Genomic DNA, 15,671 nt, shown 5'->3' with positions numbered 1-15,671 from the left:
GCAAGCAGTCAAGGTTTCTTGAGAGTGTTGGAAGTAACTTCTTGAATTACAATAGACCAAATGGGTGAAGTGCAACTGGGTCTGTTACCCATTAACATGGTAGACCTGACTGGAGCTCCAAATCCTGAGAAAAGTGGCGAAAGAGTGGCTGTGTACAGACCCTGGACTTAAGGAGAGTAGATTACAGATTTTGAGATTTCAGAAACTATAGTCGGGATCTCATGAAGGACAGCTCTAAAAGGCAAAGAAGCTTAGAAAAGCAGACAGGTCTTTGAGGACAGCATCTTCCAAGAACAAGAATGGATTACCCATGCTTAAGGAAACAAGCAAGAGTATGAGGTGACTGGCTTGGCTTATCAGGGGCCTCTTGGCTGAGCTCCACTATGAAAAAGGTGATATATCTGAGGCAGAAGTGTGATTTGGCTGCAAAGAAGGAATTTATAGACATTGCCTGGGCAAGCAGGGACAGTGCTTGGAAATTCAAAACGCAGCTGGAGGTGGGCTTTGCAAGGAATATCAAAGTCAATAAGGAGAGTTACTCTTGCTTCCTTAGTGGTAAGAGGCTGAACAAGGGCAATGTGGACCCATCACTGGATGAGACAGGGAATTTAGTGATAGTGGACTGAAGCACTGAGTGACACTTCTGCCTCTTTATTCAGAAGATGGTCTCTCTGGCCTCTGTCTGCCAGGGTCTGGAGTTCCCCTTGATATGGCACATCTCAGAGGGGGAAACAGAACTTGTTCAAGTTCAGAAGCCCAGACTCTCTTCTTCGCAGGAACTACTGAGAAGCCTGACAATTCCTTACATATTTGTGATCTTGTATAGGTTGCCAATTATAGTCACATTCAAAACCGAGGGATGGCAGAGTTTTTCTTTTCACAGCAGACAGCAGAGCTTGCTAAAACAAGCCACTGAATGAAACACATCTGAGAAACACTGACTTCCTAGTTTGCTCTCAGCCAAGTAGCAGTAGTTTCACTTAGTGACTGAATCCACTTGCTTCCTTGTCTGTGTGAAAGAGAGATCACAAATATAGAGGCACTCCCCAAAATATTGATGTTTGTGCATAATATAAGATCACTGATACAACTGGTATTAGAGGGGTGCCTGAGAGATTCATCTTTGTCATGTCTCAGAAGAGAGATTTTGGGGCTCTTTTCAGGACACTGGTTTGAAGAGAAATCCGAGTGCTGTTTTGTAAATACTGTGGGATCACTATAGTGACAGTATCATGTTTCTCTAGGGGAATACATTGCTGATAAAGAGCTTAATTAGGTGATTGGAGCCCTAAGAGAGAAGTTTCACATATTAAAAAAAAAGGAGGCCCTTTTGGGAGACATGCTATACAGTCTTTATCCTGGATATTGTCTATTCTTTCAGAAATTTGCAGTCATCACATGTGGTGCTAATGCATACAAGTTGAGAGACTGCTGTGGTTTTTCACTAGTCAGTGAGGGGGTGAGAAATCACAGTTTGTGTATAGCCAAAATGTGAAGCCATTAGATGGATTAGTATCAGACAAGAGATGATCAACAGAATGCATCAGATCTTGATTTTATTTATAATCATGAAGTTGCAGATGGTTTTAGTTTTATTTTGAAAAGCTTGACTTTGGGAGACTAATTTATATTCCCTTGAATTCTTAACTAGTATGTGGCTCAGCACAGAAGTCTGACAAAGATACTGGTTCGAAAGAATTATCCCCTAACTGGGTGGTCATTATGCTAACATTTCTTCCTAATCTCAGGCTATCTCCTCTCTGTCTCTGACTTTGAAGAGTCTCCGCTTGTACGTGGAGTAAATTAAACTTCAAAGGATGTCCATCTCAAAATTGGTTTGTTTTGGTACTGTTTTCCTCGAACAAGTTTTGTTGAATACAATATACAGAATTATCTTTCTTACAGCATTTCTGATTATTATTTATGAATGCCTTTAAATGCGTGGAGTAATTTGGTTTTTTAGTCAGAAGGTTGCCTCGATAGAGTTCTTGTCGAAGCTCCACCTTGAGAAGTTTGCAGAGTGAGTTTCTGCATATACTCATAGCAATGCATTGTTGTATGTTTTCGTAATGAGGTTTATTCTTTGCACATTACTGAGACACCAAGTGCTGAAAGTAGTCATTCCCTTGTAATTGGAATTGTTTTAGATAGCTTTCCTGTGGAAGCAAAACTTTGTCTGTCTGCCTGCCTGCCTTTTTTTGGACATGTTAAATTCAGAACAATTCAGAGCAGGGTAGAATTCTTAAAGATACTTAAATTTCTATGAATTTGCAATTTGAGGCTGTTTGACAGTGAAGAGAGAATCTCAGATGTTGAAAAATGCCTGCATGAGCCTCCTGCCTTCTTAAACATAGGGAAATCCTTGTTCTGACAGCCTTCATAAACACCCCAGCTGTGAAACCAGCTTCAGTCACACCTCTGAGAGGATTGCACACAAAACTCATTGTGCTGCCTATTTTAAACTACATTCACCAGATGCAAATTGACATTCATTAATTCAGGGAAAGTGCAGGGAAACCACTGCAAATAACTTGGTTGCAATGGTCTCCATTATAATAACATTCATACAGTGCTTCCCATCTGGAAGCTTTACAGACTTAAATTCTTCCAGCATTATTACCTGAATATGAAGGATTGCTTTATTGCTATTCCTGGGCAAATCAAAACAGAGAAATTAATGGAGAAACATGTATCCTGTGTTAGATCTGGAAATGAAGCCCTGTCTTCTATTTTTGTACATGAAGAATCTTTTTTCCTTCACGTTCTTGGTAGCCAAGTGACACATAAATCGTGACTCAGCCAGTTAATATATATAATGAGATTTTTAATTGACACTAAGTAGTAATTTTCATATGGAAATGTCATTGGATTGTTTTAAAATTCCACAGCATGCATATTTGTTGCTACTGATGTCTTAAATGAGGAGAAAATTACTTAGCTGTATTTCTTTTTCTATGAAGGCAGATGTTTGAAATAAATAACCTCACCCCACCCTTTATCTGTGTGCCATCTGAACCAAAGCTAGGTGGTTATTTTGATTTTTGTTCTGTTGTTCATAGGCAGGAAAACAGGACAGAACAGTGTATGTATTCTTTACTGGGATGAGTGTTTGATCAAGAGAATTTCTGATTCTCTGGGAATCATAAGTCGAAGTGTATCACTTTTTGAAACACCAAAGTCATCACAGTTTGTAGTAAATTAAGCAAAGTCTCTGTGTGTCCTTGGTGAATCTTTAACAAAAATGTAACGGAAGATAAAAATATTTTCAAAGGGAATGTGAAGTTAAAAATGTTGATTGTTTTTACTCATTTGTCTTTCACATATTCAAGCAGTAAGGGACAGGACAGGTAGGAGTGTGTGTTATAGGGACCTGCAGACTTCCATAGCAACTGAAATGACAGAAATAATTTGAATTATTGTTTTAATGAACTTTTAAAAGTTGTTAACATATTTTAAAAAATTAAACAAAATTAATGATTGTGTGAATCTTTCTTTGCCTACTTTTTAAATGTAAATCCCCTCTTTTCCTGCAGTATGGGCTAAAGAACTTCTAAACGTAATGTCCCTGAAGGTGAATTTTAGAATTTTCTGCTGAAATTATTCTATTTTCTCTAATAATGAGAAAATGCAAAATAAACCCTGTTGTTTGTACATGTTAAAAATTATCTTGTTGGGAATGGGTGGGGGACAGAGACCTCAGAGCCAACTGCCTCTGTACCGTGATTGAACAAAGAAAGTGAGGGCACACGGGTGTGAATCTGCAATAAAAGCCCAGCAAAGAGCCCCTGGGAATGAAAGGAGAAGAGGCACGGGAATCATGGGGAAGGAATCAGAAGCATGGGAACTGATACTTCCTAGATGGTGGAAGTGGAAATTGTGAGTGCCTGGTATGAGATGGAACCAAAGGGACGCTGGAGAGGGGTGGATGAAGGGATAAGGATGGGAGGAGGAATGGGATGGGCTTGAGAGGGCTGGAAGGTGAGATGAGCAATGTTTAGATGGGTGAACAGTGCATGGGAGTCCAGAACTGGAACAGGGAACCTGAAGTGGGGAATACACAGCCACAAGGAGATACCAGATTGTAGGGATGGAGTAAGAAGAGAGCAGCTGGGGAGTTGGGGGAGGTGAGAGACAGAGAAATCCCCTCCCGAGAGCAGAATGCAGTGCAGGAGACCTGATTTCAGTCTTACGTCCTTGCTTTATAGCACATCCTTCCAGCACAGGGTATGCCATCCTTTGCCTTAGTGCTTGGGTGGACATAAAGTGTTAAATGTTATCAGGTGAGGAGAACAGCAAGTGCCTTGTGCATGCTGTTAAGGTAACTGGGTCAACAGTTGGTTCATTTGGCATCAGATTAATCATACATCCTCTGTATTACCTCACTTCTGAAAGCCTGGGTCCAGTGAGGTAATGCAGCACAGTGGAAAGCACACAGATGTACAAAGAAATGTCCTCTCAGCTTATTATTCTATTTATTATTACTTGTAATGCAGTAGCAGGTAACTTCCTAATGGTCTTCTGCAGTACAGGGGGTAATGTCTAACCTAATAATAAAAACTAGTCTGTAGTAGCATCTCCCAGGGGAGGGTGTCAGACAGATCTGGGCACTTTTGACAGTTCTCAGCTGAATGAAGAAACAAACCATGTGTTTGGGCATTAGGGAATATTTGAGTGTCACTCAGCATACATTCAAGCATAATAGTTTTATAAGCAATGTGTTAAAAACTGGCATGAGGCACTGTAAATATTAAAATTGTCCTTATGGATGGTTTGTTATCACATTAGATTGAGCTAAGCAGTTGTGTGCTGCAGGAATGGACTCTGGGCTTTGCTTTATCTCATCAGGGATTTGAAAGAAGATAAATAGCATGTGGTAACATTTAAGTATATGTATACACATTGAAGGATATAAGTATTGGTAATGAGAAAGAGAAAAAAAATCAAGTGAAATAATGGATTATTTAGAGTAAAAATCTGGAAACTTCTTTACCGTGTAAATCTGCAAATGTCTTTTAAGATAAACTTTGTTTTTAAAACATGAAAAAACAAGACTGGCTACATCCTTAAACTGCAGTGTAAGAGCTAGCTCTTCACTGGAAGGGGAAAACCAGGATTTCTGACTGCAGCTGCAGTGACAGAAGGTCCATTTATATGCATAGCTGCTCCTGGGCCAATTCCCAGCTCTGTTTTGCCCAAAGTGGGAATTCCAGGTGACTTACTGCTACAGTGGAGCTCTGAGAATGGCATTTACAAGTAAGGGTTTTTGGTTTATTTGAGGACAAGCAGTAGTCCTTTGGGGAGTAAAATGGAAGCATCACACTGCTGGCAAGTTAGATATTTATTTAAATTTGTCATGTCCTTTGATATTAATAGATACTTAGAAGGACCATCTGCCTAATATTAATACCATTGTTTACCATTGTTTTTAGATCACCATAAAGTCTGTTACTAATTTTGGCAGTAATTTCCTAGTTGCATAAAGGAGTTTATCCCTGCAAGGTAATGAGCAAGTTTTTCCAAACTTGCTACCACTGACTTCAATCAAGCATTTTTCTCAATTAAGTACAAAGAGGTGTATAATTTTCAGAACCTCTTGCACAGCTAGCACACTTACTTAATGAATTTCAACCTAATTGGTAAACTTCCCTAAAGCCTGACTGAGATGTCATGCATTTTAAAAATTCCGTTTGTATTATGACAATAACCTTGGGATATGACTTTTATTAAAAAAAAAATAAAAATACACTTTTATAATATTAAATCCAGAAAAGACATTTCAAGTTGCTATTGTTTACATTTATTGGGTTGGTTATGTTTACCTGCTTTGTGATGAGCAGAAGGCTCAAATCTCTACATTACTGCTATATATGTGTGTGTGTGTGTGAATATAAATAACAAATTGTATCTTTCTAATTAATACAGAAAATGATCTTCAGTCACTAAACTTCCTAAACACAAGTGAACAGTGAACATTAAATGTCATTAAACACAATTGATCAGTGTGCTCAATGGCAGTCTTTTTCAATTTCTTTTTTCTGTTTTGAATCATGCAATCATACACATTTTGGATTCAAGTGATAGCTATGATTTTCTGTAAACTGTAGAAGAACTGGCATGGTGCCCTGAAAATCTAAGAAGTATCTGCATTCATAATTTAAGTAAGATATACTGAATAGCATTTTCAGAAAGCTGAATATTGTCCTAAGGGTTTTCATGCAACACTAGAGAGTATTTAATTTTTTACTTCAGTGGAATTGGAACTAGATTGATTTCAATAAAACAAAACAAAACCACCACAAACTTAATTTTAAAATTACTGTATTAGTTATTGCAGATGAAGTTTTTCTAAAACTTTAAGATGGTATTTTAAACCTTGAAGGTCAATTAAGCATTTAACCCCAAACTATCACATTCTGGATGAATTTTTTAGCCATTAAACTGTTACATAAAAAGCAATTACAGCCAAACTGAAAAGGAGAGGAGCTGCTTCTCTGTTCTGCTTTGAGCATTTGAAGTGGCCCAACAATGTGAGGTTGCTGTGGGGTTATATATATCTAAGGCAGTGTTGACTGTTTTGGATCCTGTTCTGAGATGCTGCTTTACCCAGTACATTTACCAGCAAATTTTACCCATATTAATTCAAGTGATTTATCCTTTGGGTAATTTTTTATGGTTTCTGTTCCACAGGCTGATTTTAAGCATTCAACTTCCCAACTGGTAAGCCCTGAGCAAAATGTCCTGGAAATGCCACGTCCCCACAAAGGCAATGATTGGCTGACAACATAGGGAAAATTCCTTTGTATATACAGAAAGAAGTGTCAATGCTGGTGTTTAAATTCTTAATATGTTACTAGCCTTCTGTACCATTTCAGGTGCCTGAGGTTCATGCTTTGTATAGTTTTGTACATGCTTCCTTCCTGACAAAGGCATTCATTATTATTGGGTTGCCATGGAGTACTGATCACATGGATCTGGGAATAATAACCCATTATGCTAATATAGCTTGTCATTGTTTTTGATGTCCCATAACAACATCTGATGCTTGTAACTAATGGAATTTATGGTAAGATCACAGGTCATGGAAGAGTGTTGGCAGAATTGCTTACACTCTTCACTTTGAACTCTCTGATTACATACCTATTAGCAAAACCATTTTGTGCATCTTTAGGTCAGTATTCTTCCGGTTTTAATGCCTTTCTGCAGGGAAAATTGGAGGTTTCTAACAGAGCAGTTCTGGCCTATTTGCTTAGTGCTAGAAATGTGTGGTTTTCTTCTGAGCTCTCCTGCCCGTTTAGGAGCCACAGCTTTGATACTCTGATTATACGATTTCTATTTGTACCTGGATGTACAAAGAGAAATCAAGTACTGATAGGAATTTAGACTTCTGCTTCTTGATATTGTTATAATTAGAGAAAGAAGAATCCTTCTTAAACATCTGTATCCTAACTTTACCAATGAGAGATTGTTCTCAGAACTATGTTTTCTACTAATATATTCAACAAGTCATAAATTATACAACCAGAAAAAACATTGTGTCATCCAATCTGTGCTGCACATAAAACAGGCTTTATGGCTTCTCTGAATTAATTTCTGTTAGAGACAAAGCACATCTTAAAAAAAAAATCTTAATTTAAAATTCCCAGTAATGGAACAATCAGCACCAGACTTAATAGCATTCTGACAGTTAATTTTCCTTCCTTTGTGTTTAACTTCTTCAATGCATTTGTCTACTCTAAAATTCCAGACATTGGATATTTCTGAACAAAAATCTGTCTTAGCAAATTTCTATTCCTGATATTCATGCTTAATGGGCATGGAAATCATCTCACCTAACTTTCAGGCATCCTTAGTGTTTATATTTTACATCTTGCGCAATCAAGCCTGGTTTTCCTGATAGCCAGTGAAGAGGTACAGGGGTACAGTTAAGATGAGCAGCTTTAGACATGTTTATTGTAATGAATCACACTTTGGATGTGCTTGAGTGCCTGTGCTGTCAAAAAGGCCTTTGGGGGGTAAGAGGTTCCATGGAATACCTTTTGCAAGTAGGTGCCATTGTAGGAACAATAAGTGCAAATTTCTGCCATTACGTATGATGGTATAACTTTCTCATGGTCAAACTAAACTAAACTTCAAGGCAACTTTTGCAGTTGTGAGTTCCTTTTCGCCTTTCCCGAATGTTCCCTAGTTCACCAGTGTCTTTTCTCAAGCTGCAGACACCAGAACAGGACTGAGCATCCAGCAGTGGCTGCAGAGCCACTGACAATGAAGCAGTTGGGCTTTCCTGCTTTTGCTTTTTTTCGTACTGCTTGAAAAGGCTCTCCATAGCTCTTCAGGTCATAAGAATAGCAGCCTGTTTCCAACACATTAGCCATCCTGGTCTCAGGCCTTTTTTCATCATCAATGTTTCCCAGGAAGAGAAAGCTGCCTTCTGTCTGTGTGGCCTGGTTTCTGGCTATGCAATCCTCCATAGGTTAGAATTAGTATCTCATGCATTATTTGCTTGTATTAAAGTTTCAAATGCTATTCAAACAGAACAGAAGGGCCTTTTTTTGCTATTTTTTTCTGTTATCCTTAATTGGTGTTTTGCTTGTAAACTTTGTAGAAAAGTTTCTCTTTCATATCATTACCAGTAATGATAAATAGTGCAGAACCAAGAACTAGTCTCTGTACCTCCACCAGAAGTACATTCATTACAGTATGATTCTTCCTTAATTCATAGATGTTACCTGTCTTCTAATCTATATTGATTGAGAGTGTTGATTTTACAGTTTGGTAAAATAGCAATCCAATTGCCAAGCAAAAATGTAAGACTACACTTTCAGCCTTGATAACCAAATTTATAATCTCATGAAAAGATGTGGTTGATTTAATAAAATTTACTTTCCATGAACCTATGATTATGGCATTGTATTATCACACTTTTCTTCTTTATTAATCAAATGCAGCCACTCCAGGATGAGTATCAGGCCAGCTCTGCTGTGGTTGCCTGGATTGCCCTTGCTGACACTTGATAAAATCTGATACAACATTAGTTTTGTCCCAGACCTCAGGAATACTGAATTTCCCTTTGACTATACTATAAAAACCATATTTTTATTATTTTCAGATTTGATTAGGCTCTTTGGTTTTTCTAATGAATTGCTCTGTTGTTGCAGGGTTTCAGCTGTTTATTTGAAAAATCCCATGTGACCCTAGGATTCTTTCTTTATTTTCATAATTAAATTACACAGAGTTCATCTCTCTAGGTGCCTGTTCATCTCCAAATTTAATAGTATATTTCTGGCATTCCAAAACATTTAGACATTTCAATGCATGGAAGAAAATTTCTGTCATGGCCCACAGGACAACGTGAGAGCAATGTCCTGTCCATGTTGTATTAGGTATTTGCAACTGACTGGTCATGCAGAAGGTCCCTTGGACAGCAGCTAAATTCCATGCAGTCCACTTATCTGTTCAAGTGAAAGTTTCTCAGTGGGCAGCTGCACTTGAGCCAAATTTTCAGAAACCTTCACTGAGCTCACGTGGATGGTAAAATACATTATCTTGTATTTCAGTCACCACAAACAGCATTTATATGCCAGAGCCGCAGTCTACCAAAGCAGCAAACATTTGAATTTGCATTTGCATTTAGGTTTGTGTCTGAGAAGCAAATGAACCCACTTTCAAAGAACTGTTAATGTTACTAATATAATAAAGGGTTATTAGGTACAGTAGCATCATAATGGTCTGTGGCTAATAAAAGATGTCTGTAAGCAAAGAGGCCAGACAGCATTGAATATGGAAGGTAGACAATGTTATGAGTGTGCTGCTGCTGCCAATATTAAGTAATGACTTTAGTGATTCAGTCAGACATAGAGTAGGGGATTGATAATGTGTTAATCCAGATTTTGGCTGCAAAATTTTTTCTTTTATTTTTCTTTCTATAGATGTTACTTTGTGCGTGCCCTGTAGAGGGAAACATGAATTGATGTCTCTCTCATGTTAGTCTTATTCAGAGAAATCCCTCCTGTGGTGTCATCACAGAAAGCTTCACAAAATTTTGTGAAAGTCTTCTTGGTTTGTGATAGTTTCATTTGCCAGTCCACAGATCCAGCTTGTGGCTTGGTTTACTGCTCATGTTGTGCCATTTTCCACCCACATGAGCAAGGGTGAGAATTTGAGCCAGCAGCAGCTAAAATGCACCACAGTGCAGTTTAATCCATACAAGGTGCTCTTGAAGAGTCTACAGGTTTAAGAGTGAGAGTTGTCACTAATAACTTTGGGTGTCTTTGTTGTCAGTTCTCTTTCAGTAATCACTGAATGAGTGACAGGCACCTCTAGAAAGTGATTTATTCTGTCTTAAGATAAGAATCTAAGAAGGATTTGATGGGTCACCTAGAAATGTCGGTCTCAATTTACCCAGAGCCTGGATGGCTGGATTAAGTTTGATATTTGGTTGGTAGATGGCTAAATTTGTAACTTTCCTTAAAAGGCACCCATATGGTAGATCAAGTGCACCAGAAGATGCAAGAAAGCACATACAGTTTTAAAGATTTTCCTCTGTAGTACGACACTTTGAAACATAACTAGACATGACATCTATAATATGGCATGAAATAAAGCTGTACGGAACCAGCTCTTAGTTGGTTGAACAGTGTTATGTCAGGAGAACTAGAAGCTGTTTCTTTTTATGCATTGGTAATAAAGTGCTGCTTGTTTGTGCAAGTGCATCACAACACACTCAGGTTTTCATACTCATGTGTACATTGCACAGAAGACACATCATCCACAAGTGATGTGCTGTTTCCATTCCAGTGAAAGGAGTTTTTAACAGCATGATCCAACATGTCAGTAGTTTGGAAGAGCAAGTGTGAGCAGACAACAAAAATTCAGGGATGGTTCCAGTTCTGGCATCTGAGGTGGCTGTTGAAATTGGAATAGGACTGAGATGCAAGTGTTTAATGTCTCTTTCTGGTAAAAAAAAAAAAAAAAACAAAAAAAAACCTGCTTTAATATATGATCAAAATTCCATCTTATCCAGACTTACAGTTGCATTGCAGAACATTTAAGTAGAAAAGAAGAAGGATATTGTCCCAAAGAGAAAATGTATAGATGTCATGGTTTAAACCTAGCTGCAACTAAGCACCACGAGGCCACTTGCTCACTCCTGTGTGCAGGCAGGTGTTCAGCCATCCCCAGGAAAGCTGGCTCTCCATTACAGCTTACAGTAGCTTGGGAAGACAGACACTGTAACTCTGAATGTCCCCTCTTCCTCCTTCTTCCTCCAGTTTTACATGCTGAGCATGACACCCCATGGTCTGGCATATCCTGTTGCTCAGCTGGGGTCAGCTGTCCCCACCGTGTCCCCTCCCAACTCCATGTGCACCTCCAGCCCACTCGCTGGTGGGGTGGGAAGCAGTGAAGCCCTTTGGCTCTGTGTAAACCCTGCTCAGCAGTAACTGAAAAATTCCTGGGTTATCAGTGCTGTTTCCAGCACAAATCCATAACACGGCCCCACACCAGCTACTGTGGAGAAAATTAACTCTACCCCGACCAAAATCAGCACATTAGGGAAGGAAGATACAGATCACATCCTCCCTGCTTGCTAGTCAGTCCCTCTTCTGGAAGTAATAATTCCTTCTCTTTTGGACTCTTTTAGCCTTGTACTTCCTCGGCCCTTTTCCAAATTCCCTAAAATAATTCTTCTGCTAACACCCATCAACCACAAAATTACAGGAATATGTTCATCTCCCTGTCTCTGAAAAGGAAAGTAAATGCAACAAAATGTGTGTCTAAAAATCTTACAGGAAGCTATTTTCTGATCCAACAAAACCAAAGTGGAGCTTAGCCTTTTTGCCTTAGTACCTAAAAAAAGTGTAAAAGAAGAGTATTAATGTCTTTATTCAAAATCAAATTATTTTCAAGTGCTCTTTGAACCCAAATAAATCCTGGTGTAATTTCAGAAATAAACCTTGTCTCTGCTTTAATTTTTTTAGACAAAAACCCAACGATTTCTCCTCTGAAAATATCTTTTCACCCTTTTTTGGAGTTTTTTCTTTTGGAATAACTGGAAAAGGCAAAAAAACCCTTGTGAAGTTATGTAGAAAAGATACTAAGATTTTGAAATCTTTTGGAAATATATTGTTAATCTCAAGTCAGCCTTCAAAGAGGCGGCATGTCATTACCATATAAAACACAGAAACTGAGAAGTATTTTGGTTTGATTTGGATCGCATCAGAAGAAACAAAGATATTTCCTTTAGTGAGAAGTCACCCCTAAATAAAACACTCAAATGTGAAAATTGTAGGTTTTCCACAAGATTTTCCATGTCATTTATCACTTTCAGTCTTTAATCTCATAAAAAACCAAGCAATTTCTAGAATTGGTGCAGTTAAAAATCTTTATGTTACGTGCATATATTCCCGCATATCTTTGGCACAGTGGTATATGTAAACAAGAAAATAATGATTTATAGAAAAAGCAGCAGAAAAATAGGTAAGTGAGCAAAGAGAATGAGAGGGAAGGAGAATTGCTTTCCTGCCTCACTCACATGTCTTGCAAGGATCTGATATAAGATCTTAAGGAACACTGTTATGCTACTCAACCTGCCAGTTAGGAGAAAGAGAGAGGGAAACTCTCTATCTTACAGCGTTCTTAGCCAAGTCAGTGAAAAGGCCTTTAAAAAGTCGATGGACACATATGACAGGATTTCCTGTTTGTTTATTTGTTTTGGCAGTCATCATTCTTGAATCCTCTGCATAGGCAAGGGGAGAAAATGTGTTCCACTCACTGCTTTCCTCTACAGGCTCTCACATCAATTCCCCCTCTCTTGAAGATAATTGCAGTACTCCTCTGAGGATTACAAAGCTTAATATTTTTCTGCCATCAGGTGGGATGTGAGGGCCAGAATATTGCTAGTTTGGCTAATAAAGCCAAACCAACAGTTTTATTCTTTCCAGGTTTCTAGGTTAAACAAGAACCTTCAGCTTCAAAGTTAACAGGCATTTCACCACATCAATCTCAAATAAGACTTGTCTACATGTTACAGTTATGTAAGGACTGTTCTAATGTTTCCCTGAGTTAGGGCAAAGATATTTGTATTAAACTGATTCTTTCCTGGTGGGGTCCATAGCAGAAAATGACTGTTTCATACGCATCTCTGAGTGGAATGAACATAAGAACTCTCTGTAGATGTGCAGAGAAAAGCATTCCCCACAAGTGCTGTTTTAGCATCCATAAGGAATACTGAGTGACCACATATTTATTTCCAGGTTGCATTTTGTTTCTATCCTTCAGAGGATTGGATCTGATTGTTAAAAAAATACTGTATCCGGGACATGTTCTTAGGGTCCATTCTGTAAATCATTGTCCACCCTTGAATTAAGGAAAGGGCTGAATGAGTTTGTAACAAGAAATTAGCCATATGTCCCAAAATCATCAGTCTCACTGAGAATACCACATGGTCTGTTTTAGGCTTGTTTTTTTGTAAGATACTGAAAATAAATTCAAGAATGGAAAGTATGTGCATGCACACACACACACACACACACACACACACACACACACACACACACATAATGTTCAAGCCTCCTTTTCCTTGGGTGGGGTAGTTGTGTTGGCCAAAGCTTACACTTTATTGGCATTTCTGCCACTTCTTAGTGAATGTACTAATTAACTTGTCTCCTGTTTTCTGTCCTTGCTGTTCCTTGAGTTCACATGAAATTTGTATTCTCCTACTACGGTAAAAGGGATAGGAAGTTTGGACAATAATTGCCTAACCAAGTCTACAGCATTTGGAGCTGTCTTCTGTAGCTCCACAAGTACTGTAAAAAGAGTGGAATAAGTATATCTAAACCTGGCAACAACATTTTTTCACTAAGTACTCAGACAGAAATAATTTAAAATACTGGTCTTATCTTGGGTAAATTGGTAAAACAAGTCCTGGAGTGCCTTTATCAGGGATATCTTCTTCCTTTCTCTTCCCCATGCCAATTTACACAAATGAATCTCCTGAGGCATGTCTCTTTAAAGAAATTCAGGAATCTGAAATGTATAAATTAGCCTTTTCTCCCTTATATTTTCAGAATAATCAAGTATTTTAAGATATCCATTTTGGAGAGCTGAGGTAATTTCAACACTTTATTGGATATCCTCTCAAATCTGTTCCCTTTAGACTTGTTTTCCAAATGAATGTTTTGCTCCAGAATGTTGAACTTCTGTTGTGCTTTTCCCCACTGACCCTACTGTCTCTTCTCTATTTTATCTTCTAGACTAGATAGTATTTCCTCTGGCATAAGGATTTTCAGACTTTTGTTTTGCATGTAATTGTTTAGGTTTTATCTTTGTTGCATTGCAGGCCATCTATCTAATTGGTCAACCAAAGAAGCTCTTCCTGAAGAATCCTGTATTTGGATTAAATAGGCTTTTGAAAGTCAGGATGAGTTGGGATAGTTTTATGTCATGTTCTTTTGTCAAGACAGCTGCACAAAATGACTGATTGTCTTCTCCAATAGTTGTCTGAACAGTTTTAGACAGTCTTTAGAGTCTGGAGTTTTAGAATACATGTTTACTGAGATTTCACAGGATCACAGAATGAACTAGGTTGGAAAAGACCTTTAAGATCATCAAGTCCAACCTATGACCTAATGCCCCCTCATCAACTAAACCATGGCACTAAATGCCACATCCAGTACTTTTTTAAACACATCTGGGGATGGTGATTCCAGCACGTCCGTGGGCCGACAATTCCACTGTCACTCAGTTGCCCAGTCTCTCTTTCAGTGAAGAATTTCTTTTTAACATCAAACCTATATTCCCCTTGGCTCAGCTTCAGACTGTGTCCTCTCATCCTGTCAGTTGTTGTCTGGGAGAATAGACACAACCCCCAGCTGACTACAGCCACTTTTCAGCTGTAGAGTGATAAGGTCACCCCTGAGTCTCCCTTTCTCCAGGCTAAACATCCCCAGCTCCCTCAGTCATTCCTCAGAGGGCTTGTGTTCTAAGCCCCTCACCAGCCTTGTTGTCCTCCTCTGGACGTGTTCATGAATCTCAATGTCCTTCCTCAACTGAGGGGCCCAGAACTGAACACATGCAAATTAATTCTGAAAATAATGCTTAAGTTAAAATCATGCTATTAGTGCATCTTACTAATACGCTGCAATAACATTTTCCTTGGGAATCTTACCATTTATTTCACCACTTTAAAAATGGATCTGCTAGACCTTTAGTTTGTTTCTTTCAGCAGAAGTTTCCTTTTTTATTCTCTGTCTATCAAGATTGAATTAATTGGGAATGTCCTCCTTCAAAAGCTGAAAAAGAAACCTTTTGTGGCACATTGGCAATATCCTTGTAAATTAAATTCTTCATGCTTTATTTAATAATGTGTTTTCTTTTTAATATTATAATTGCTGTTTTAAAACCAAGCAAATTTTCTCAAGAGTTATTGCAGCAGATGTACAGTTATTCTTAAGGATATGTGGTTTGTCACTGATTCTTGGCATGGGAAAAGAAGAGTTACTGGGTTGGCTTTATCGAAAGGAATTCAGACTGTATGTACTTTTGGCCAAAAGACTTTAGTTACAAAACAAAACCCATCCTGTGTTGTCACTGTGCTTTGCATTTCTATACTAATTGCTTTCAGCTTGGATTGTATGATAATACATGTGTTTGATATGTGTGGCTTGTTTTTGTCG

General features: G+C 38.3%; 1 protein-coding gene across 2 annotated transcripts in view; it reads left to right on the top strand.

Annotated features, from left to right (window-relative positions):
- The window catches only part of FRY (FRY microtubule binding protein), a 159,710-nt gene that overhangs the window by 8,391 nt on the left and 135,648 nt on the right, over nucleotides 1-15,671 (top strand). The window lies entirely within an intron of this gene.

This window comes from Onychostruthus taczanowskii, unplaced genomic scaffold (genome assembly GCF_017590055.1).
Source record: "Onychostruthus taczanowskii isolate IOZ18803 unplaced genomic scaffold, ASM1759005v1 scaffold50, whole genome shotgun sequence".
NCBI classification, from domain to species: Eukaryota; Metazoa; Chordata; class Aves; order Passeriformes; family Passeridae; genus Onychostruthus; species Onychostruthus taczanowskii.
This window is presented reverse-complemented; position numbering and strand designations above follow the sequence as displayed.